This window comes from Dasypus novemcinctus, chromosome 1 (assembly GCF_030445035.2).
Source record: "Dasypus novemcinctus isolate mDasNov1 chromosome 1, mDasNov1.1.hap2, whole genome shotgun sequence".
In the NCBI taxonomy this organism is placed as follows: Eukaryota; Metazoa; Chordata; class Mammalia; order Cingulata; family Dasypodidae; genus Dasypus; species Dasypus novemcinctus.
The window spans coordinates 90795774-90821533 of record NC_080673.1 but is presented as its reverse complement, the minus strand read 5'-3'; the positions used below and the strand labels follow the sequence as shown (position 1 = coordinate 90821533).

The window sequence follows — 25760 nt, the reverse complement described above, 5'->3', positions numbered from 1 at the left end:
ATTCATTAGCTTACAAGCTTATAGTTTTGAGGTAATGAAAATGTCCAAACCAAGGCATCATCAAGGTGATGCTTTCTTCTCGAAAATTGGCTGCTAGCTATTCCTTGACTTCTCTGCCACATGGCAAGGCACATGGCAGCATCTGCTGTCTCTCCTTTCTTCTCTGGGTTTCAGCTTCTGGCTTCCATGGCTTTCTCTCTCAGCATTCATCCCATTTATAAAGGACTCCAGTAAGAAGATTAAGACCCATTCTGGGCCACATCTTAACCAAAATAACTTCATGGGAAGTTCCTACCTATAAGAGGTTTACACCTACAGGAATGGATTAGCTTTAAAAACATGATTTTCTGGGGTATATACAGTTGCAAACCACCACAACTTCTATTTCTAGTTTTCTAAGTGTTTTTATCAAGAAGCGGTGCTGGATTTTATTGAATGCCTTTTCTGCATCAATAAAGATGATCATATGGTTTTCTCCCCTTTGTTCTATTAAATTGGTGTATTACATAAATTGGTTTCTTTATGTTGATCTACTATTGCCGTCCTGGGATAAGTTGCACTTGCACATGGTGCATAATTCTTTTAATGTGCTACTGGATTCAGTTTGCTAAGCATTTTATTGATGCTTTACTTTTTTTTAACTTTATATAAATATACTGGCCCTTGATATTGATGACTGTATTTATGAACTTTTTCTGTCAAAACTGAAACTTAGCCTAGTATCATAGGTTGACTAAGAGTTGCCTCCTTGTTGCTGAAATGTAGCCTCTCTCTAAACCAAACTCAGCATATGAATGCATTACCTTTCCCCTCAGCATGGGAAATGATTCCCAGGGATGAACCTCCCTGGCATCGAGGGATTACTACCAAGCACCAACTAGCAGTGCAACTGGAAAAAGGACCCTGACCAAAGGGGAGAAAGAGTAAAGAAAAATAAGTTTATATGGCTAAAGACTTCAAAATGAGTCTTTACATTTCAAAATGAGAGGTTATGTTTATGCATGTCTCAGCAGGATCTTGACTGCCACAGTAAATATTGCCACAAAGAGCAGGGCTCCTGAGGGCTCTGGAGACATCCAGACACTAGGCAGGGCTGACAGCTCAAGAGTTTGGCATCCTGCCAAAGGGCCCTACTTTTGAATTTATGGTACCCAGTGTGACAGAGTTGGACTCAGTCATGGTTTCCCTATACATGACTCTTATGCTCCTTCTATCTGAACCTATAGTTAGTACTAGAGTTGATAAGTTTATGTCCAAGAGATTTAAATCTTTGGGCTTCCCATATGCTAATCGGGCCTTGACTCTCAACAGAGTTGGAACACCTATTCTCCAGTTCATTGAACTCATTCAGGACAACTAACAAGGAGATGATGATGGACAACAACCATCCCAAAGAACAGAGAAAGTCTACAACTGCAGGCAAGAGAGCCCCCTCCATCTGACCCATGGAATATAAGCCCCTCTGAATTAGTGACTGAGTGGGCATCACCATCCCAGAATCCTCAGGATTGGGGAATGAATGCTGGACTAGAGTAGACTTACTGTTATTCTACCATAGACTTATTGTTATTCTAGCACAAAAAAAAACTGTTATCATTGATGTGGAGGCAGTGGCCACCAAAGGTTCTGAGGGGAGGTGTTATCAGGACATTGGAATTGTCCTGAATGACATTGCAATGACAGATACAGGCCTTTATATATCTTGTCATAACTTTAATTGTGCAGGAGAGAGTTTAAACTATAACGTAAACTGTAATCCACACTTAGTGGCAATGTTCCAATATGTGTTCATCAGTTGTAACAAATGTACCACACTAATTAATGTGTTAATGTGGAAAGGCTTGGGAGGGATAGGGAGTGGGGCATATGGGAATCCCTACATTTTTTATGTAACATTTATGTAATCCAAGGATCTTTTTAAAAAATTTTTAAAGTATTAAAAAATATATACTGTTTGTATAAATGTACTCCTTTTTTCTCAAACTTATATTTGAGGGATCCATTCAGTTTATTACTTGTTTAAACATTGTTATTACTGCACATATAACATTGCATGACTATACCTCAATGTATTCATCCATTCTTCTCTTGATGGACTTTGAGTTATCTCTTGGGTTTTCTCCTCCTTTTTTTTTCCATTTCAAACAATGTTGTCATAAGCTTTTCTCTAAGCATCTATTTTACAAAGGTGCAAGGACTTCTCTAGACTATTGTATTAGATACTTTTTGTTGTATAACAAATTATCCCAAAACTTAGCAGCTTATAAAACAAAATTTTATTATTTCACATTTCTGTGGAACAGGAATTTGGAATTGCCTTAGCTGGTTAGTTCTGACTCAAAGTCTCTAAGAGGTTCCAGGCAAGATGTCAAGTGGGCTGCAGTCATCTGAGGACTGGAGAATCTTCATAATAGCCCAGAATTTGAAACAACCCAAATGTCCATCAATTAATGAATGGATAAACAAATTGTAGCATAGCCATACAATTGAATATTCTTCAGCCATAAAAAGGAAAGACGTTTGATACATGCTACAACATGGATGAACTTTGAAATCATTATGCTACATGATAGAAGGCAATCACAAAAGGCCATATATTGTATGATTACATTTATATGAAATTCCAGAATAGGCAAATCTAGAAAGAAAAAGTTTGTTAGTGGTTACCTATGCCTATGGGTTATGGGAGAATTAGGGGAGGGGTTGGCTGCTAAAGTGTCCAAGGTTTCTTTTTGGAGTCATTAAAATGTTCTGAAATTGATTGTCATTATGGTTGCACAATTTTGTGAATATACTAAAAGCCACTGGACAGTGTTCTTTATTTTTTTTCTTTATTCACCAAATATTTATTGAACAACAGCCTTGTCCCAGATAATTCATTAAGCACTGTACATATAGTCATGAACAAGAAGTGGAAAGTCTCTAAGCTGGGCTGGGAAATTTACATCTTTATATCCAGCCAGATTCACACCTCAGTAATTTAATATGGTTGAGAAGTGAAATAGTCTCCAGGAAAGAGCTATCAGTCATTTTCTCTTAAAAGTGATGAAACAGACTAATTAAAGCTTTGTCACAGGTTAGAGTGAAATAGGCTGGGTCATTTATCTCTTTGGCCTGAGTTTTCACATCTATAAAATTAAGGAAATAATATTACCTTGTATACTATACAATCCCTCATTAAAATTTATTTTTGCAGTTAAATCATGTGAAAACCCTTTGTAAACTGTGTGGTATACAAATATGATTGGTAAATGTTTAGGGAAAAGGTAGCTGACACAACACAGTGTGGAGAATATTCTTTAAATGAACAAATTTTATATGTGAATTATATCTCAATAATGCTATTTTAAAAACGATACATAGAAGCTGATGTAGCTCAAGTGATTGGGCTTCCACCTACCATATGAGAAGCCCCAGGTTCGATCCCTGGGGCCTCCTGGTAAAGGTATGCCTGCACAGTAAGCCAGTGCCTGTGCAAGTGAGTCACGCAGCAAGATGATAATGCAACACCAAAGAGAGACAAAGGGGATAGTCAAGGTGGGGCACAACAAAAACCAGGAACTGAGGTGGCACAAGTGAAAGCGAAACTTTCTCCACATCAACGTTCCCCAGGATCGAATCCAGGTGAATCCTAGAGGAGAAAAACAAGAAGAGAAGATAAAAAGTGAAATAGACAGAATATCACACAGTGAATAGACATAGACAGCAAAAAATAGCAGGGTGGGGGGAAGGGGGAGAAGAAGAGGGGAGGGAAAAATGATACAATATGTTCTTTAAAATTCATAGGTAATTGAACAGCAGACAAAAGTTGGTTATTAAACTTGTCTTTCCATTATATCAAGTATCCAACAGAATGAAAACATTTTTAAAAAATCACCAAAGTTTAGCATCTCACACATATAACATATCTATTACAGATGTATATAAAATGAAACCAAACTTAAAATGAAATTAGAGTTATAGTTTTTAAGGGGGAGAGTTTTTTAAAACCAAATTTTATTCAGTTCTCTCAACACAATATGTTTGACCTGATGTTCCAATATACCTAGAATCATTACTACATAAAAATGAAAGGCTTGTTTATGAAAAGCATATAATTTTTCCTGGAGTATGTTGACTTCTCAAAGAATATTTAAGATCTCATTTTTTTTGAAGTGTCACTTATTATAATTAACAGAGTGAATATTTAGCTCATTACTAACATTGTATTATATATCCTTGCTCCTGTCACTAATTTGTCTGGATCTAAGACAGGTGATCAGGTAAATTCCTACAAATTAGCATTGAAAAGAAATCTTTGCAAGTGGGTAGAGCATGGCATCAGGCGAGCCTGACAGTGGGCACAGTAGGCTCTGGGCAAGGATCCAGTCTAGCTATATATTTTAATCATTTTATTAATTAGTTTCCCAGGACCCCTTTATAGAGGCATCTATTACACATCTGGCACCTGAATAGGAAATTTCCCTGATTTGGGAATCCAAGTCTTACAAGAAGACTGTTGTTGGGTACAATTTTGTCATTATGACTTGGCTACTCTCATGTTATCATAGTAACAAGTCCAACACAGGGACTCTTAAACAACCTCAGTTTCATAAATTTCCTAGAATAACAGATAGTTTGTTTCTTTTTAGCAACCTGCTTTGAGTCCCAAAATCAAGCAACATGTGGGGTCTTGTAGGCACCCAGTCTCATGCCCAGTCTCTGTCCACATGTATGCCACATGTGCACACATACAACCTGCCTCTTGGCCTCCCTTTGAGACCTAGGAATGCACATCCCAATGGCAAGGTATGCTCTTTAGAGGATGGGCCTGGGGAAGAATGCCATTCAGGCCCAGGAAATGGCCTTTGACAGCATGTGGTAGGGAATTCCACTCTCCAGCGCCCAGAGCATGGGGTGGGGACAGCCCTGACACCGATGGGCACATGTCTTAGCCCACTGGATCCTTCGCTCTGTGAGGAGGGGAATAATTGGATGAGGCCCAAACAGGCACCAAAGGTGAGTAAGAGTGCCTCAGGCTTCAGGTAGAATCATTATAGCAGTTTTGTTGACCATAGTTTTGAGAATCATCTCATTAGGATTAGCCTTATCAGGATGATCTGCAAATTAAAGAGGCTGAATGAGGAAAGTGAATTCACCAACCTATCCCAGGGCAAAGGATGTACCACATGAGATTCTGACATCAGAGGGGCTAAGCGTCTCTTATCACCTTGAAGCTCAGAGCACTGTGAAGCTCTTTCCTCCAAAGGGCAATTATCTAATGTTATGGGTGGAAGTGAGGACATGGGGAGAGAAGGAAGAGTCCTGGCCAATGGGGATGGAGGTAGGAGTAGTGAGGAAAGGGAAGGAGGGAGACTCCAAGGTCTCCATCTTTCCCCCAGCCTTATTATGCTTATGACTGAACTCCTCCTCTCTCTGCCACCTCCTTGGCTGACAAATGCCCCAACAAAAGACTTACCAGTTCACTAGCTTCCACTTTTATGCTCTACTCTGAGGCAATTCCTCATTATCTTGTTAGGCCTTGGATGCTATTATACTGTTTTCTGTATGTTGCCCAGGTATTTTAGGCAATTTTGCAAGGAAGTTGTGCTGAGTTATAATCAACTATTAATGGGAGTAGAAATTCCCAAAAGACTTTCAGATATTTGTTTTTTTGGCAAGTTGATTACCAGTGAATGGACCCCAAGTAGACCTTCAAATTCCCTTTAAGTAGCTTTGAAAATGCATTATTTAATGAACATTTATTTAACCAGCACATTCTGAGTGTTCCACTATTCAAAGCATGACTGTAAACCTCAGAGAAGACACAAAAATGAAAAATATACAAGTTCTGCCATTGAAAGAATGTATAATCTTGTGGGAGAAGTAGACATGTGTGTAAATAATAAAGGAGTGAAAGAGGAAGGTGATGTGCAGAAAATGAACTGCGTGTGGAAGTAACAAGCCTCGAGATTACAAGTTGGAACAGAATTGTCATGTTATGTGTGGACTATAAATCAAAGCTTTCAAAATGGTAGGCCACAGACTGAACTCAGCCCACAGCCTTGTTTTGTTTGGCCCAGAGAAGGGTTTAAAAATAGGAGATTTCCCATTTTTAAAAATCTGGATTTCCATCTTCTGAAAAGCCAGAAGATCTGGCAACCATCTTTATTGCCAACTGGCAACAATCTCCTGGAGCTGAAGAGAGGTTCCCTCCTTAGGGAGGGCTTAATTTCTTCAATTTACCACATTTCCCATCAGTCCTCCACATTATCCGTCAACCCAGATTTTCTCAATCTAATGGAAAGTGCTATGTAAGTGCAGCTTCCAGCCCCTCTTCTAAGAAGCAGATCGCCAATTTTAAGCCTTCAAATGCCTTGTTAATCCTGTTCTTCTACACAGAAAGCTAGACCGCAGGGCCTCCCCACCCCCACTTTCAGTCATTTACAAATCCTTTCTGTAGGGATTTGAGATAAGACCTTGGGAGTTGATCCTATCCCTGTAACTTGGACATTGGGAGAGCCAAAGAGCTCCTTCCCAGCAGCTTCATTGCCCTAGGCTTTAGGGGCAGGGCCACCCCCAGGAATTCCTTTTCAGAGTAGGGTTTAGGAACTGTCATCCTGCCTATTAGAGCAAATTTTGAATTTTTGAATATCAGATCAGAATATCCCTTAGGCTACTATTCTTAAATAGAAGAAAATCGGTCGAACCCAGAGGAACAGAAGGAATAAAAACTCTTTTGTAGGAGACAGCAAGCCTGACTGTAGCATCCCACCAGGATCCTAGGATTGAGAAAGTTACCAGAGCTTGAGTTAATTGGTGAAATCATAAGAAGGAAAAGGTATCAGACAGAGGGAGAGACAAGATAGACATTGTTAATTTGTGATCATAGTTTAAGAATAGCCCCTATTCCATGGAGATGTCATGGAAAGCTTCTAGCAATAAACTTCTCATTGCTTTCTTTCTCAGGGACCTCTGGGTATGGACCATACCATTGGGTATGGTCCACCTTTCAGTTGACTAATCTTGAAATAAATAGTTATATTTACTGGATGAGTAAGGTTGTCATGCATCAGGGCAGTAATTAAGTGAAAGAATAACATGAATTCCTGAGAACTCAATCTACTAAGAAGAGCAAGAATATTGAGTGAAGATTTAAAGTACCTAAGAGATTTAAAGAAGCAAAAAATGATGTACAAGAGGAAGTACACAAATCAGATGCCAGTAAAGCACAATCAGAGTAGGGCAACTTCACCAGTTGAGAGACTCATAAAATTCAAATTGACCAGAATTGCCTTTTTATTATTAAACAGCCTCTCCTGAAGAGCAGATGTTTTTCATTCAAAGAAGTCCATTTTATCAATATTTTCTTTCATGATTTATACTTTTTATGTTCTAGGAAATCTTTGCTTAACCCAAAGTCATAAAGACTTTCTCCATGGTTTTCTTCTAGAAATTTCATACTTTTCATTTTGTTTCGTATGTCAGTCTATGATTCATTTCAATTTAATTTTTCTGTATGGTGTGGAATAAGGGTCAAGAGTCATGTTATCTGATACAGATATCCAGTTATTCTAGCACCTATGTTGAAAAAACTCATTTCCCCCTCATTGAATTACCATGGCAAACATTGTCAAAAATCAACCAACAGTGTGTATAGATCTATTCCTGTTCTCTCTACTATGGTCCATATATTTATATCTCTATCCTGATGCCAATACCACATTATTTTGAAAGTTGTAGCTTTATGGGAAGTATCCCAATTACAATGTATAAGTCCTCCAACTTCGTTCTTGTTTTTAAAAATTGTTTTAGCTATTCTATTTCCTTTATCTTTCCATTTAAAGTTTTGGAGTTAGTTTGTCAATTTCTACAGAAAAGCCTTCTGGGATTTGGGTAGGTTTTGTATTAGATGTACAGATCATCTGTAGGAGAACTGACATCTTAATACTGAGTCTTCCAGTCTATGAACATGGCATAGTTGTCCATTTATTATATCTTCTTTAATGTATCTAATCAATATACTGTTACTTTCTTCAAATAGGTTTTATACTTATTTTGTTATATTTTTCCATAAATATTTCATATTTTTATGTATTTGAAGAGAGTCTTGTTTTTACAAATTTTCAGTTTCCAATTGAAAACAATTGATAGGAAGCGGATATGGCTCAAGCAATTGGGCTCCTGTTTACCATATAGGTGGTCCAGGATTCTATGCCCAGGGCCTCCTGGTGAAGGCAGGCTGGCCCCTGTGGTGAGCTGGCCCATGCGGAGTGCTGACCTATGTGGAATACTGCCCTGCACAAGAGTGCTGCTCTGCATGGGCGTGCCGGCCCATGTGGAGAGGTGGTGCAGCAAGATGACACAACAAGAAGAGACTCAGAGGAGAGACAATAAGAGACACAGCAGATCAGAGAGCTGAGGTGGCACAAGAGAAAGATTGCTTCTCTCCCACTCCAGAAGGTCCTAGGAACAGTTCCTAGAGCCGCCTAATGAGAATACAAGCAGACACAGAAGAACACACAGTGAATGGACACAAAAAGCAGACAATGGGAGGGGTAGGGAGAGAAATAAATAAAATAAATAAATCTTAAAGAAAAAACAATTGATTTTTTAATATTGATATAGTGATTTTATTAAACTCACTGATTAGTCTGGTAGGTTTTTATTTGTTTGTTTGTTTTGCAGATTCATTAGGATTTTCTACATGGACAATCATGTTGTCTGCAGATAAAAACATGTGACAGATATATGCTTTTTGTTTTTCCTGTTTTATTGCACTGACTAGATACTTTAGTGGATTGTAGAATAAAAGGGGTGAGAGTAGGTATCTCTTCCTTGTTCCAGATGTTAGGAAGAAAACATTTAGTATTTCAGTCATAAATATGATATTACTTGCAGATTTTTCATAGATAATCTTGATCAGATTGGGGAAATTCCATTCTATTTCTAGTTTACTGAGAGTTGCTTTTTTTTTTTAATTATGAATGGGATGTTGGATTGTATCAAATTCTTTTTCTGCATTTAAGATGATAGTATATATCTTTTCTTTTTCAGCCTGCTAATATGATGAATTTCATTAATTGATTTTATTTTTTAAGAGAGAGTTCTTTGGGAATATCCATCCAAAAACCAATGTTTGGGAGAGCAGATGTAGCTCAAGTGGTTAAATTCCTGCTTTCCATGCACGAGGTCCCAGGTTCAATCCCCGCTACCTCCTTAAACACACATACACAAACACACACACATACACACACACACAAAACAATGTCTGAAGCACACAGTGATCTGTGATGAGATCCTAGACTGCCCTAGCAATATGGATGTAAAAATCTGCTGTAAGTGTTTACATGAATTTGTCAACATGATAGTTTTGTTTTAAACACAAATTACCTCTGACTTTGAAAACAATCTATAAATTTAGAACTATGGATCAAAAGTTTAGAGTATGTTCATATCTTTTGACCAAAATATCCACTTGTAAAAAAATGTATGCCAAGAGAACAAAAACATGCATAAAAATGCATGTATAATATTATTATAATATTATTTATAACATGGAAAAAATTGAACATACCCAAAGTATCAAAAATAGGAGACATTTGTGATATATCATAAAATTAAATAACATAAAAAGTTGAAAATTAATTTAGAGAAGAATAATTTCTCCTAAGTTTCAGGGTGGTTGTGAGATAATAAGATAATAATATATGTAAAGTACTGAAGACAGTTATGGCATATAGCTAGGATTCAATAACTTAGCTATTATTATTGCTTCACTTTACATAGGCTCTATAAATGACTAAGAATTTCTGGGAGGGTCTTGGTTAGTCTTAATTATATTTGTACATTGATGAGAGACTGCAAATTAAATGAATAAAAAAAAAGGCAGTGTGCTTTCTACACCATGTTTTACATGTAGAAATCAGAGACTAGTTAGAAAAATTGAGAAATTTATAACAATAGAACATGACTACATAAGTAAATGATCTATAAATAAAATGGTAAGTCATGTAATTTTTCCTCCAGCCCTTTATATAAACTGTACAAAGCACTCACTCTTGTGCAAGAGTCCTTAAACCCAAGCAGGGTTTGGCAGGTCATCCAAGCTACTGTGTGACACACAGCTCATACAGCAACAGCTTTGTTTTTTACCTAATGGCATTCCAGCTTGTCTCTACCTCTGACCTTATCCTTTTAATATTCATATTTGTTTCTATTCTGACTCAAACTCGAATCTCTTCAGATTTTTCTGAATATTAATGGTCAGTCTGGGTTGTTTACTTATTGTGACCTAAGGTTTCGTCCAAACCTAATTCTCTGATCACAGACCGTAGCCATTGACTGTCCCTCCTCCAACTCCTGTTTAAAGGTCTGCATCACCCTTTCTTCCTAAAATTCTTTCCTTGTGGCTTGCGTTCCCAAACTTCCACAGGGTTTTTATAGGGGTTTACAGGGGTTTTTAACCTTTGCCAGTCAGGTGAAATGAATACTACTGTAATTTATTTATTGCATACATTCATAAGTGAAGGGAATGCTAGGTTTCAGTTAGAAGTCAGGAAAAATAAAGATAATATGTTGATTTTTTTTTTTTCAATTCAAGCTCACGGACCCCTGAAATCTCCTAGCTCAGAACCCCTGTTCTATTAACTTACTTGAGGAGGAGAGTAAATGTTGAGAGTAAACACACATACAGTAATAGAAAATTGTACAAATCTTAAGTATATAAGTCAATAAATTTTTACAAAATGCATCTCCAGTGTAACGTGTGCCCAGATTAAGAAGCAGTCACAAGTCCCTCCCCCTTCCCCCTGGAGAACTGCTATTTTAGTTTGACCTGTTTCTTGTTAACGTTCTATAAATGGAATCAAACAATACATACTTGTTTGTGCCCAACTTATTTTTCTCAATACTAGGTTTGAGAGATTCATTTACATTGCTGTGTGTAGCTCTAGTACACTTATTCCTGTTGCTGTGTATATTCCATTGCTTGAAAATAACGCAATGTATTTATTCATTTTACTATTAATGGATATTTGGGTCGTATCCAATCTTTTGGCTATTACAGATAGTGTTGCTGAAAACATACTTATTTGACTCTTTCGGTGAACAACCAAGTATTTCTGTTGCCCTTGTTCTTAGGCAAATCATATGATTTGCCAATGTTCAGCTTTTGTAGAGGCTGCCACGCAGTTTTTCAGAGCGCTTGTACAGTTTGCACTCTAACCAGCAGTGCACGAGGGTTCCAGTTGCTCCACTCCCTTACCTAAACCAGGGATCGCAGTGTCCTTTCTAATTCCCTCATGTAAGTGGCATAGCACACCCATCTCCCACTGCTTCGAGACAGTTTTCCGCTTCCTGTCCCCACCCTCTATCTCAGGGCCCCTGGCAGCCCTGTCTCAGCAGCATCACTGCAGTAATCAGTATTTACCTTAAACTTGATTTCTCCTCTCTGATTCAGGCACTACCTTAGGTACACTGTTAGTAAAGAAATGACACTACACTCTGTTCATTCACCTTAGACTTCCCACGTTTAGCTTTTCCTAAATTTAAGGGAATTTGATACTAACAGTCAAAGCAAATACTCATATATATCTATATATGTATATATATATATGTAGGTATATACATATATACATACATCGGTGCTAGTCCTATGAATGTGCAAATTTTATGAGTCGTCTATTTCAAAAATCATGCTACGTTAGATCCTACAATATAAAGAACCCTTAAAATGATTAAAAATAAAGTTAATGGGAAGAGGATAGCAATATTAGAGACTTGACTTTACAGCAAGAGGTATGATTTCAGTGCCATAATTTTGGACATATCAAAGAGTAAAAGATTAAATCTTAATGCAAGTGTGTCTTATCAAATCCCTCTAAGATCGGTTTCTTATTACATTTACCCCAAAGAGGATTCACTCACATTCTTCTTTCTAAATGTTGCTCCTTTTATTAGAAAAGAGATCAAATAAATTCTTAGGAATTCAGTTTCCTTTTAAAGCATTTTTCAGTGCTAAACTCAACTTTTCCCAAATGCAGAGGACCGATAAGACACTTCACAGAAAAGTACTTCAGGTAAGACATTGATTGCGTTTTTTCAAATCCATCTCACTTTCATGCATTTTTCTTCACTTAAACGTTTGAGCACCTTTCTAATACACAAAAAATTATGAAAAATAGAGAATTACAGAAAAACTTGGTTTCTAATAATCATGGCCTAAGAATAAATAGGTATTAAATACTCATAAAGAGAAAGTTTGTTTGTAACCCCCAACTTTCCTCTACAAAGAAAGACATTCTTGGTTTTCTGGGTCTTCTAAACAAAGAAATAAATGCACCTTCAGATTATTCTTCCATAAACAGATTTCTTCCCCAGTTAAGAGGTCTCTCTCTATGAGTTAGTGCAACGTTATACTTTTTTTAAAATTTGATTTGCTTTTGCTCCCTTTTGTAATAACCAAAGGCTAGCATTCTTTTTACATTTTATGAAACGTTCTTTTAGCGTTTCTACATAAATGAGTCTCTGCGTGTGTTTGTGTGTGTTTGTGTCCATTCTCTCTCTTTTGAACTGTTAAAGCTAGGAAAAATAGGCAGTCGATTTGAATTCCTTATATAACTCAATATTCCAATTTGAATGCAAATTATGAACCTATTAGAAGGGGTCAATTTTACCATCTGGAGTTCAAAAAATTTTCCCTTAACTCTAAGACATAATGTTGAGAGATAAATTTGGTCTTATTTAAAATTATTTTCCTTTTGTCATTTTTATGATTTTGTCTTAGCAAAAGAAAACCACATTATTCTATTAATTAAAATTAAATGCTTCTCCTGCAGATACTTACAACTCTATTAGACTCCTAAACTACTATTTGTGGTTTGTAATTGATTTTTCCTAGACTTCATTTAACCACACATATACAACTCACTCTGTTCTCCCCTTGAGTCATGCATTTAGGTTCCATTAACATTAATGGAGTTTATATACATACATGCTAAGGGAGAATAAGCCCCTTAAATACCTTTTTAATGAAACAGTTTTGTTTCTTTCCATTCCTCTTCACACTCCTGTTTGGCCTTTCTCTTTCCAATATGTGCTTCTGAATAATGCAGCTCTAGTTTCTTTTCAGTTCTTATACTTTATTCTTTAATGAGTTCAAGTCCTTGATTTCCCCTCATTTATTGATCATTCCTGGAAAAAGCAGCAGGATTACATCATTACTGTTGTATTTGATTTCTGGTTTCAGAAAAATTCAGATGTTGCTTTCATTCCATATTTTTATACTTTCTGGCAAATATATTTAATCCACAGACTATTTTTGTCCTCCTGAAGACTTGACTAGCCAGAAGTCAATTAAGTTAATGAATTTTCACCCAGAAGGCTAAAGATTTTTCCATGTTAACATGGAAATAAATAGGCATGTTTTCAGACTCTCCCACTTTATAATGTTTGTATTTGTTTGCACTTTAGGATTTTTTTTTTTCTTTTTTAAAATACCTATTGCATAGGACTTCAGCAAAATGTTCAGATTTAGAACAGTAAAGTAACAGGAAAGCATAGTGTACCACAGGAACCATTAATCAGCAAAAAGTAAAACTACACTTCCAGTGCATATGCTAATAATCATATTTTTGTTTAGCTCTAAGAAATGTATCACTCTTTATGGTTTCTTATTGTTTCTTATATCTTTATTGATGGGCATTACAAACCAACTTTGTTTTCCTTTCTCGTTTGTAAAATAAGGGATTGGATAATACTGTAGTGACTAAGCTCCTACTAAGTTGCTTTTCATGAATCAAATGAAATTGCCGTTTTTGGTAGAAAAAAAATTAAAAATGTCTGTTAAAAACATATTAAAAATGAATAAAGGATTGAATGAATGCAACCTCTGTCAAGTTTATAATTTTTATTCTATTTTCAAAAATTTTTATGGGAAACGGACTTTGGCCCAGTGGTTAGGGCGTCCGTCTACCATATGGGAGGTCCGCGGTTCAAACCCCGGGCCTCCTTGACCCGTGTGGAGCTGGCCATGCGCAGTGCTGATGCGCGCAAGGAGTGCCGTGCCACGCAAGGGTGTCCCCGCGTGGGGCAGCCCCACGCGCAAGGAGTGCGCCCGTGAGGAAAGCCGCCCAGCGTGAAAAGAAAGTGCAGCCTGCCCAGGAATGGCGCCACCCACACTTCCCGTGCCGTGCCGCTGACGACAACAGAAGCGGACAAAGAAACAAGACGCAGCAAATAGACACCAAGAACAGACAACCAGGGGAGGGGGGGAAATTAAATAAATAAATAAATCTTTAAAAAAAAAAAAAAAAAAAAAAAATTTTTAAATGGAGTAATTAGTCAAAAAATATGCTTTGAGCATTTAGTTTTTCCAATCATTTAATGGGATAAAACTTTTTTCTTTTTAAAGATTTATTTTATTTATTTCTCTCCCCTTCTCCTTTCCCCCTTTCCCCCCTTCCCCCACCCCCGTGTTGTCTGCTCTTGGTATCCATTGCTGTGTGTTTTTCTGCGACCACTTGTACTATCAGGTGGCACTGGGAAACTGTGTCTCTTTCTTGTTGCATCATCTTGCTGCATCAGCTCTCCATGTGTGCAGTGCCACTCCTGCGTGGGCTGCACTTTTTTCACGTGGGGCAGCTATCCTTGTCGGATGCACTCCTTGCACATGGGCTCCCCTCCACGGGGGTGCCCCTACGTGGCACAGCACTCCTTGTGCACAACAGCATTGCATATGGGCCAGCTCACCACATGGGTCAGGAGGTCCTGGGTATAGAACCCTGGACCCTCCATATGGTAGGCAGACACTCTATCAGTTGAACCACAACCACTTCCCTAATGGGATAAAACTTTAAAACTGACTATTCTTTGATTTCTCATTCAGTTCTCAACAAATTACAGTAAACCAGTCAACAATGTTAATTAATTGCCACAATGAAGGTAAACTTGAACTTCATACTCTAAGCACATGATCTACTGATATATTTGAGCCATTGCATGTGGAAAAAATTGGGTATAAACATATGAAAGTTAAAAAAAAAAAAATGCATAGCAAATTTTATGCAAGAAAGGAACCCAAATCATAGTATACTACTTGACTGTTCAGTGAATGCTATTCAGATACCCCAATAATATAAATTCTGTTGTTATCCCCAAAATATTGTCTAAAAGTATAAATGTCAATATCTGCAGTTAACAGCTTAAAATGTCTGGGAGTGGGGTCAGGGTTGTAAATGGGTGAAGGAGGAATTTCTGATTTTAACTATGACTTTTAGTACAGCAAGGAAACCCCTTGATGACTCATCCCCAAAACATGAACTCCACGATAGTGTGATTAGAGGTTGGTTTCCATGCTCCGCTCTAGACTCCCCCCAATAGTTTTACTCACTTAACAGTAATACAACCCCATAGTATATGTGATTGAATTTTTTCAGACCCAGTTTAGAGTGTTCTGTAGGGTTTTGATAATTTGCATTTTAACTACAGGCTTACATTAATTTGATAAGAAATAAAAATTAATTAGAAAAACTTGTATTCCATATCTAGCTTATTCAAATTTTATTCTTTTAACAACTCAACTCCAAGTTGGAAAATAAGAAGTCATAGTAGGAAATGGACTTGGCCCAGTGGTTAGGGCGTCCGTCTACCACATGGGAGGTCCGCGGTTCAAACCCCGGGCCTCCTTGACCCGTGTGCAGCTGGCCCATCGCAGTGCTGATGCGTTCAAGGAGTGTCACGCCATGCAGGGGTGTCCCCCGCGTAGGGGAGCCCCACGCGCAAGGAGTGCGCCCGTAAGGAGAGCCGCCCAGCGCGAAAGAAAGTGCAGCCTGCCCAGGAATGGCGCCGCCCACACTTCCCGTGCCACTGATGACAACAGAAGCCGACAAAGAAACAAGACGCAGCAAATAGACACAGAGAACAGACAACAGGGGGAGGGGGGGCATTAAATAAATAAATAAATCTTTTTTAAAAAAAAGAAGTTATAGTGAGAAAGGGGAGGACCCAAGACCCCCCTGGGTGAATAGCTCCACTTTCCAATCTTACCTTTCTTTCTCTGAATCACTGCTCTTTCTAACCTTTTTATTACAACAGATTGACAGCATGGGGTGGGAACTTGAGGTGGAATGGCCAGAATGAATGGGATAGGGAAAAGGTACACAAGTAGGAATACTATAGTAGGAGTACTATAAGCCTCAGTTCTACCTCATTATTTTGCCTTAAATTGTGCATTAATGCAGTAAAATAACTTTCATTATATTGTGGTGAATAAAAGTGTGGTGTGGTAATAGAGTCCCTGAAAACCATGACTTTGTATTCTCTGACTTTCAAGGTTGGGAAATTTTAACTCTATGCAATAATGTATCTACACCTTTTTTCATTATGTCCTCTATTATGTCTAATTTATTATAATCAAGTCCTATTTGAATAATGAATCAGATTAAATAGTTTTGAGCACGTTCTGAAACTGTGATATAAAGAGTCATTGCATACAAAGATGAACATTATGTATGAAATGTGATACTCGATACCCAATTAATCAAAAAACTTTTAGGTTCAATGCACTGTCATCTTGGAGTTGAAGGAGGATCATAATTAAACAATGGCTTATAGCATTAGCCCTTGATGACTTAGGAGAGATTGGTGTCCAGGTGGTGGGAACCAGAGCAGAAGCAAAAGAATTCAAATGGGAAACAAACAAAAAAAAGATTAGGTAAATATTCAAAAAGCAAGATCCTCAATGGGCTCATCTTCAAGAATGTCTTCTCTGTTGGTCAGAAGTGGTAGCCCATCAACCCAGGTCTCCTGAAAGTCCTCTGGGAGTGAAAACCTACAGCAGTCCCAGAGCAACATTGTACCTAATTCCACTTGGAGTACCAAAGGGTTCCTACCCTACAACTTCTGTTTCCAGACCATTGTATCTGTTTCCAGATCTTACATGTTCAAAGGCCTTTTTCCCAAAGGTTTCATGGCATCTTTTTGTAACCATTTTCTCAGAGGACAAGCAAAAACATAGTGTGATTAAGACCATGAACCCCTGAACTCTACCTCTGTTTTTAAACCCCAGCTTCACCTCTTATTGGGTCATCTTGGCAAATTACTTAACTTCTCTGGGCCTCAATTTGCTCATCAATCAAATGAAGGGAATAACAGTACCTACTTCATAGAGTTGCCGTGGGCGTGCAATAAATTATCACAGGTAACAGAACAATACCGGGTATGTGGTAAGCACTTTGTAAATGTCGGCTCTTATTGAACTGATGTAAATCAATAAGGTCTCTTTTTCTCTCTCTGCCTTCCTCCCTCCTCTTCTCTCTCTGTCTCCTCCCTCTCCCTCTCCAACTCCCTTTATAACTTGAATGAAATCTTTAATTGGTCCTATAACTTTTCCATAATAGGTTTTGTGTCTCCACTCCCTGTCCCAAGAATTTATATTTCAGTAATTAAAATATCTAATAATATGAAATAATCAAAATGTGCAACTTTTATCTAACGTAGAGATTTCCCCCTACCCACACTCAAAATTCTTTAGACCTGGATGCTTTTGTGTGCTGGACAGCATAGAAGAGGTTGCAGAGGGTCAGCTTTTCTCTCTCTCCTGACTTCACTTCCCTCTCTCCCAGTATCCTTGCCAGTGTCTCTGGTCCTTCCAAGTTCTGGACCTCAGGGAGAGGGTACGATGGGAGAGGCTGCAGTGATGGCTGTGAAATGGCTGGTGCATTTGTGATTTGGCATTGAAGCACTCTGAGCTTGGCAGCTGCTTAGAGCTTGCCCTTTCTCTAGTAAAGTGGTTCTGAAGTTTTCTCAGAATTCTAGTTTTTTTTTTTCCTTTAAGGAAGGGGACTTTTTTCTGGCTGATCACCAATAACCTGAGCCCTAACCACCTAGGCATTTGGCAGTCCACCCCAGACTCTCTCTGTTGGAGTTCCATCACTCACCTTGCAGCCTTCTTGGCAGAATTACTTTCAAGTTGGTGCCAGGCTGAGCCTACTCCCCTGTCCTCAGTCCCAATGGTTTCATTCACTAGCTTCACAGGAAAATTCCTGCTCCCTTGGCTTGCAGTGAATCAAAGTACATGTCTCTTCCTTTTGGTCTTACAATGTGTCGCTCAGTATCAGTACTCATATAGTCTCAACTCCAAGGGACACATGCCACACTTTCCTATTGGGGTCCTTTAAGCCTTCCTCACATAGATTACAATGTGAGTTGTACAATCTATACAAGAAGACTTTTCCCCTCTCGATGGAAGGAGTGGATACTCATACAAGACTCCCCAAAGAAATCTTCTTTCCCAGCCTCTTCAATCTCCGTATTTGTCCAGGATAAATAAAGTATTGTCCATGTTTGCAGAACTCACTCCAACATGTCCTGAAGAGGTAATCCAGCACTTTCCTTGACACATGATGGTGATTTGGTGTGTGCTGTTTTATTTCCAACCTTTAAAGTCTTGGTCAAAACTGTGATTGGAAGTGCCCCATCTTATATTGTGTGGCACTTGTTTTTGGCATCTCCTCACCTCCAAGCCACTGTCCACATTCACATGCAGTCTTTGACCGCACGACCAGTTTTCTTCCCTACTCTGATTCTATACTCTGATTAGGTAAAGAGATTTAATTTATATGAATTGAATTAAACATGTCTGTGGAACAAGGGGCAAGGTTATTTAAAACATAAATAATTTAAACAAAGCCTGTTGGGGAAGTCAAGGAGAAAACCAGTGACGATTTCCCAACCTTCCTGTATGCCCGTCCTTTTCCTCTCTTGCTTGTTTGTGTATAGGTGTTTGTTATGCTTCCCCTCCTGTTTGTGAATGCACGTATTTGGTGCCATTAAATATTTTTTTAATGATTAAATTTAGTACTTTATTGTTACATTAGAAATGGAAATAAACTGTGACAAACTACAAAAGCATGCAACTTCAGGACTATTAAGGAACAATGGCAGTACCCATTGGAGAAGGCTCAAAGTGGGTTATCCTGTAGGGAGTGCAGGGATGATGTACACAATGTCATCAATGGTGAGATTGTTGACAGCATTGGCTATCTGGAATTTACACATCAATGGGAAGTTTTAAACCAAAGGTAATGGGGCATTCACTGCCCCATCTTAACAAGTGAGTATGAGTGAGAAGATGTAGGAAAATGCCTAAAATCTCTACAAACACATAAGGTTACAACTAACAAGCCCAAGATAGTCAGATAATGCTGAAATTTGCTCTCATGAGGAGAACCCCATTTATAATGTTTGGACACATTCTTTCTCCTGCTGGATAACTTCCTTCGAGGGTATTTTTTTCTTTCAGTACTAGCTTTCTTCAGTTTTGACCTGTTGAACTTCTCCACTTCAGACAAGTCTGATTTATCACTCATCTTGTCTGAAGGCTTGAAGACCTGTTAACAGACAACTACTGGGCACCAACAGCTACTCACTCTGGGCGCAGGTGCCATTAAATCTAAATCAGCCTCAGTTGCTTGCCAGGACACACGGGTGGCTCACTGGCAGAGCCCCTTTCCCCTGGTGTGTCTAAAACTCATCACACAGTCAGTGCAAGTGTCCTTCATCTCTGATGCAGAGAGGCAGGTGGAACTGCCAGGTAGATGATCTCCCTGGGGAATCAGCCACAATTGGTCCCTGACATCTGGTGCAAAGTAGAGCTTGTGGAGCCGCCATCCACAGACCCTCACTGAGCAGCTGGCCTCCCTGAGGGGAACAACCATGGTGGGATTTCTTCCTCTGCTCTTTTCAACTGTTTGCACTATGTAAGTAATAAAGTGGTCACTTGCTGAAAGCCTCTGTTGCACCTAAGCCTGTGTTCTCACGGCAAACTACATAGCAACTTGCTCCACAATGCCTGCAGTCCCATGGTCATTCCTTTCTATGAATTTATAGCCTTGTGTAAGCTAGAGCTGAAGTGGAGATCTGCTATTCTGTAAGACACAGTCCGTTCCTGACAGTCTCTCATACTCTGACCATCTTACTTGCATAAGCATAGTCGTTATTTAAAGATAGATGTCTTTTTGTACAAATGACCCCTAAATGCAAGTCCTTAAATAAGAGATAATGACCTTAGCTAGACAGGAATTTGACTGGGAAGAACTACTGTATGGTTCTGCTGGGGAACTATTGTGATTAGTAAGGGAAGAAATTGTAGCACTGATGTGGAGAAAGTGGCCACAGTAGCTGCTGATGGTAGGGAAAGGGAAGAAGGATATGATGTGGGCACATTTTCAGGATTTGGAGTTGTCCTGGGTGGTGCTGCAGGGACAGATGCTGGACATTGTGTGTCCTGCCATGGCCCACTGTGTAGACTGGGAGAGAGTGTAGACTACAATGTAGACCACTGTCCATGTGGTACAGCAGTGCTCCAAAATGTATTCACCAGGTGAAGTGAATGTGCCATGATGATGGAAGAGGTTGTTCACGTGGGAGGAGTGGGGTAGAGGGGGTGGGAGGTATATGGGGACCTCATATTTTTTTAATGTAACATTTAAAAGAAAATAAAGAATAGAAAAGAAAGAAAGAAAGAAAGAAAGAAAGAAAGAAAGAAAGAAAGAAAGAAAGAAAGAAAGAAAGAAAGAAAGAAAGAAAGAAAGAAAGAAAGAAAGAAAGAAAGAAAGAAAGAAAGAAAGAAAGAAAGAAAGAAAGAAAGAAAGAATAACTAGGGACTGAATAACACAGTGAACCCAGAGATGGATGAGAATTATGGTTAATAGTACAAATGCAAGACTGTTCTTCTGTGAACTAGAACAGATGTACATCACTACTGCAGGGTAAATGTGGAGAAGTATGGGAAAAATACAACTAATGTAACCTATGGACTATAGTCAACAACAATACAGTAATATTCTTGCATCAATGCCAAAGATGTACTGTGTTAATAGGGGATATGGAAAAAATATGCCAAATGTACACTATGGACCATGGTTGGTGGTAATAGTCTAATGATGTTATCTCATAACCTGTAACAAATGGTCCACCACAGTGGGGAGTGTCAGTGAAGGGGGTTTGTATTGGAATTCTGTGCATGTGCATGATTGTTTTGTAAGGTCCCAACTCTTACAATAGAAAATATTTTTTAAAAAAAGAGTCTTCAAAGTGGTGCCCTCATCGGGATGTCAGGGGTAGTTTTGACTAAATGAGATGCTTATCTTGTAAAGCTCTTAAGGCTTTCTGCATACTCTGAGCTAGCCAATCCCCTAGCTGCCTTGGAATATGCTGGAATATTCTTAACCATCTGAGAATGTTCTCTTAAATAAACACATACCTAGATCCACACTTTGGTTTTTTTAGGGTCCAAGGATCTTGAGGAAGTGAACTTGAACTGAACCCACAATTAAGAGTTAAAACATATAAGGAAGTAGATGTGGCTTAAGCAGTTGGGCATCCGCCTACCACATGGAAGTTTCCAGGTTCGGTTCCCAGTCCCTCCTAAAAAGAAGACAAACCTACAGAGAGCACACAATGAACAGCTAGAGAGAGCAGACAGTGAGTGCAAACAACCGGGGGGTGGGGGGGAGGGAGAAATAAATGGAAAAAAAAGAGTTAAAACATTTTCAAACCATTTGTAAATGTTTGGAAATGAATAGAAATGGTGAAAGCACATTATAGGACTTGTAATTAGTAGCACTAACATATGAATATAATAATGGTTTGTGTTTTTCTTGTTTCTTTTTCCTTTGGAGTAATGAAAATGCTCTAATATTGATTGAAGGGATGAATGCCCAACTCAGTGATTATCCCAAATGCCATTGATTATACACTTTAAATAAATTATATGGTTTATGAACAAAAAATGTATAATAGGGTGGGTTTGGGGAAAAATACACCAAATGTAAGGTATGGACTCTAGTTAGTAGTATTACTTTAATGGTGCTCTTTCATAATTTGTTACAAATGTTCCACAACAATGCAAGGTATTGTGGTGGGATAATTTATGGGACACCTGTATATGATGTTATGCATTTTTGTTTTGCAAAAAACACAGCTTTTACTATAAACTTATTGTTTATGTATGTAATGTAAAAATGAGATACTTCAACATATTGTTTTAAAAATGAAAAACAAACAAACGAACATGTACAGCCAGTCTTTCTTGGACTGAGGGAAGAGGAAATGGAGCCCTTCATTGAAAATTAGCTTGTGTGAAAAAATATGGAGCAGAGCAGAAGTAGGATGACCAACTCATTCTGGTGTGCCCAGGCCTTTCCATGTTTTAGTCTGGAAAGTCTGTGTCACAGCAATGCCCTCAGTCTTGGGCAAACCAGAAGGTTGGTTACCTTAGCAGTATGACTAGGCACCAGAAGGAGCAGAAGTTCTTGGAACAGTGTGAAGCTGTGTCTGAACACAACCCAGCCTGGGTCCCAACTCCCCTCTTCAATGTCACTCTCATTTCTCCTTCTGCCTTTCTCCTTGTTGTTCTTCCTCAGACATCTTTACTGGACCCTCTTAATCTTCTCACCCCAGATTCTGTTCACAACCCCCTTTTAGTCTCATTCCATGTGGCGTCTATTAGGAATCTCATCTGTTCCCATGACTCAAAGGAGAGAACAACCTCAAGGAACAATCTCCCAAATTGGTAACTCAAGGGCTACTAAAAATGGACAAGACTTGGCCGAGAGTTCATAAATCATTAAGCTGACCAGAAATTTGGGAACCCCACATGATTGTCTTCGCAGTACCAACTGATTTTTGATAAGCAATCACTCCTCTAACCCTGGTAATGGTTCCTCTTAGTCTCCCTGGAGGTAGGGACCATCTACCTGGTCTGTACCTCTTCCTTGCCCCTTGGTTTTTACGGTAAAAAATATAATAGATAACTACTCAAAGTGACACATATTTGACATTGTTTAATTACTGTGAATTGCTTTCTTAAAAATAGAATTTTCTGAATTACTTGATTTCTCCAAGGAAAAATACTTTTGTACCTGTTGTAAATTGATGACAAAGGACTCTGAGGTTTCTATTCCTCTGTAGCTGAAATTTTGGTACTGGGTGCAGTAGTCAAAGTCTAACACTGGTAAAGAAAAGAATAAGGGAGATTTTAGAAAGTGGCAGGTAGCAAAGAAAGAATAGTTTCTAAAAAGATTTTGGTTCTCAGAGTCTGTAGATTGATAACGTATTTCTTTTGTCCAGGGAGAGAGAAAGAAAAACAAACCTTAGATGAGTTTTGAAAGCTGGGCTACTATCATATTATGCAAAGTTTTTTAAAAGGGGATTTCTAGAACGTTTGCTACTTATTTCTCAAAGATTCTTTTACACCACAAGGAGGAAAAGGAAATGAACCACAGATAGCTAAATGGCCTACCCACAGCCACACAACAATTATGGGGAAGAACTTCTATTTCCTGCTCTTGGCCTAACCTACAGAGCCATTTTGCTTGGTAAGTAACTTAACCCTATCTGGGCCTCCGTTTAGTTTTGTTTTATCTTGTTTTAATCTTTTAACTTTTAAAAAGGACAAAATCTGTGCCTTGTCTAACTTTCAGGGTGGTGGTAGAATCAAAATAAGAAAAATTGGATAACGCATATGAAAAAGCCCTATTCAGACCATTTTCCTCCAACTCTCCAGTATAGTCACAGTGCCAGATCATTTTGGCCTAGTCATATGCATAGTTCTCTTTGTCCCAAACATTGAAACCTATCTATCCTAGATTCCTTCATATTTGTTTCACTATGCATGTCAAAAGAAAACCAAGCAATATGAAAAGAAATCAAGCCCTTTGTTAATGGGAGAAAGTAAGAGTCTCCTTCTCCTTCTAGTTCACATCATGGACTTCCTTCTAGAAAAAATGCCATATATCTTTTTCTGATCCAGAGAAGTGGTATCTAATGGCAGGAATTTCACATCAGGTAGGAAGAGATGGCAAAAATAGAAGAATAATTCAAGGAAAAGAGAGCTTTGGAGTTTTCTTTCCGTTAAGTCATTGATCACTGATTCCACCAACTCCTAGTTAACATTCTGAAGGCACTCAACAGGGGTTAAATAGAAACCCGACTGATAGATCCTTGTTAGCAAGTTTAGGATATCAGATAATCGTAGTTCTACTTCTAACAAGATTATATACCAGCCTGAGATTTTCTAAAACTATGGTCATTTCCAGGGAAAAGTACAGCCAAACCAGAAGAACATAATTAGGTACTATGTTCTAAAATTGGAAATGTGTATCTGAAATTTTCACCTGAAAAACTAAACTGCAGCCAGGTTGGAATATTAATCCATAATACTGATGTCAGCCATCATTAATTAATCCATGAGAGGACTGAGATACGGGTTTATTCAAATAATTGTATCACCTTTATATATCATGCTAGTCATTCTTATTTGCCATTGCAGATCCTGCTCTACCCTGCTCTGTGGCCCAGGTTGACCTCTACCATTTATATCATCTGAGCTTTCAGTTGATACAGGTAATAGGAAGCATTGCCAGGAGAACAGATTGCTGGAGGAGGGAGAAATTGGGAGATACATTCTGCATCCCTCCCCAGACTCCCTCTTCTTCCCTGCCAGGCTCTCATTTGTCAATCCTGAATTACTCTGTCTAAGGCCATAGCTCCTGCTGGGTGGTTCCTGTGCCAGCCACATCTATGGTTCTCACCAATTACCAGCAATACCACTTCCTCCTCTTGCCCCTTCAGGCTAGGGGTGGTAACAGCTTCCCATCAATGCTAGTCCCTGGGAGGTCACCATTTCTTATTGGTTATCTTAACCCTGCCCACACCTCTGTAGTATCTCCATTAAATGCTTTTAAATTGACCCTTTTGTGTCATCAGCTTCATGCCAGGACATGGACTGATACATGTACAAACAATAAAATGGAGAATGGAGGTACCCTTTGGATTTTACAGGCAAACAAACAAAAAAAAATATTAAAAAATTATCTGAAATTTTTATATAATTAAAATAACTCGATTCTCTTTTTCCTGTGCAGACAGTGCAAGAATCAGTTCCTTTCAAAATAGTTTCTTCCTTTTTCCCAAAATTTTTAGGCAAGATCTTAAAAAAAGTTTAATAATAATATTAAAAATTTAATATCCTCCAAAAGATTGTTTTCACTCTTGGGAGAATTTTGAAATATTTCATTCTTGTGTGATACGAAAAGATAACAATATAAAAAATGTTAGCAAAAACATAGAGAAAGACTTCTAGCTTTTTTCTTTCCAAAATACATCAGAGAAAAGGATATAAATTTAGGGATATTGGAATTGCTGAAGAAACCAAATGAAACCCAATGAGCTGAAGAAAAAAGAGCATTGTAAGGGAAGAAATTCTATTTAATAAAACACCTTTATTTTTATAAAACACTTTGCAATTTGGAAAACATTTCCATGAATGTGAAAGCTTACTAATTGTCTCCCAAATCCAATTTTCCTCTTTTTCCTTGAAACAGCGTTAGAGCTCTGGGTTTAGTTAAGCACGGAGCCACCAAGGTAACAGACTATGTTTCCCAGCCTCCTTTGCAGTTTGATATAGCCATGTAACTAACTTCTGGCAAATGAGATGTTAGGCAAATGTGAAACATATAGCAAGTCTCCTAAAAGGAGTGGGAGTGGCAGCAAGATTAGCCAAGTGATTGAGCTCCTGCGTCTCACATACAAAACTCCAGTTCTATTCCCTGTACCTCCTGAGAAAAGGAAATAAACAAGCAAAAAAACCAACCCTTATTGGGGAGCAGATGTAGCTCAGTGGTTGAGTGCCTGCTTCCCATGTCCAAGGCTTTGGGGGTCTTGTCCCTGGTCCTTCCTCGAAGGGGGGTGGTGGGAGTGCAAAAGTAGGTGGAGTG

At 38.4% G+C, this 25760-nt stretch overlaps 1 long non-coding RNA gene across 2 annotated transcripts; it reads right to left on the bottom strand.

The window, feature by feature from the left end:
- Positions 1 to 2657: 2657 nt before the first annotated feature.
- Positions 2658 to 25724, bottom strand: LOC111759914 (uncharacterized). Of its 2 annotated transcripts, none has more exons than XR_002793751.2 (3): positions 25637 to 25724; positions 13004 to 13173; positions 2658 to 3631 (listed from the first exon to the last, which is right to left on the bottom strand). It is a non-coding gene; the product is annotated as an uncharacterized lncRNA (long non-coding RNA). The 2 variants fall into 2 exon arrangements; XR_002793750.2 differs by lacking the exon at positions 25637 to 25724 and adding an exon at positions 22905 to 22990.
- Positions 25725 to 25760: the final 36 nt, after the last annotated feature.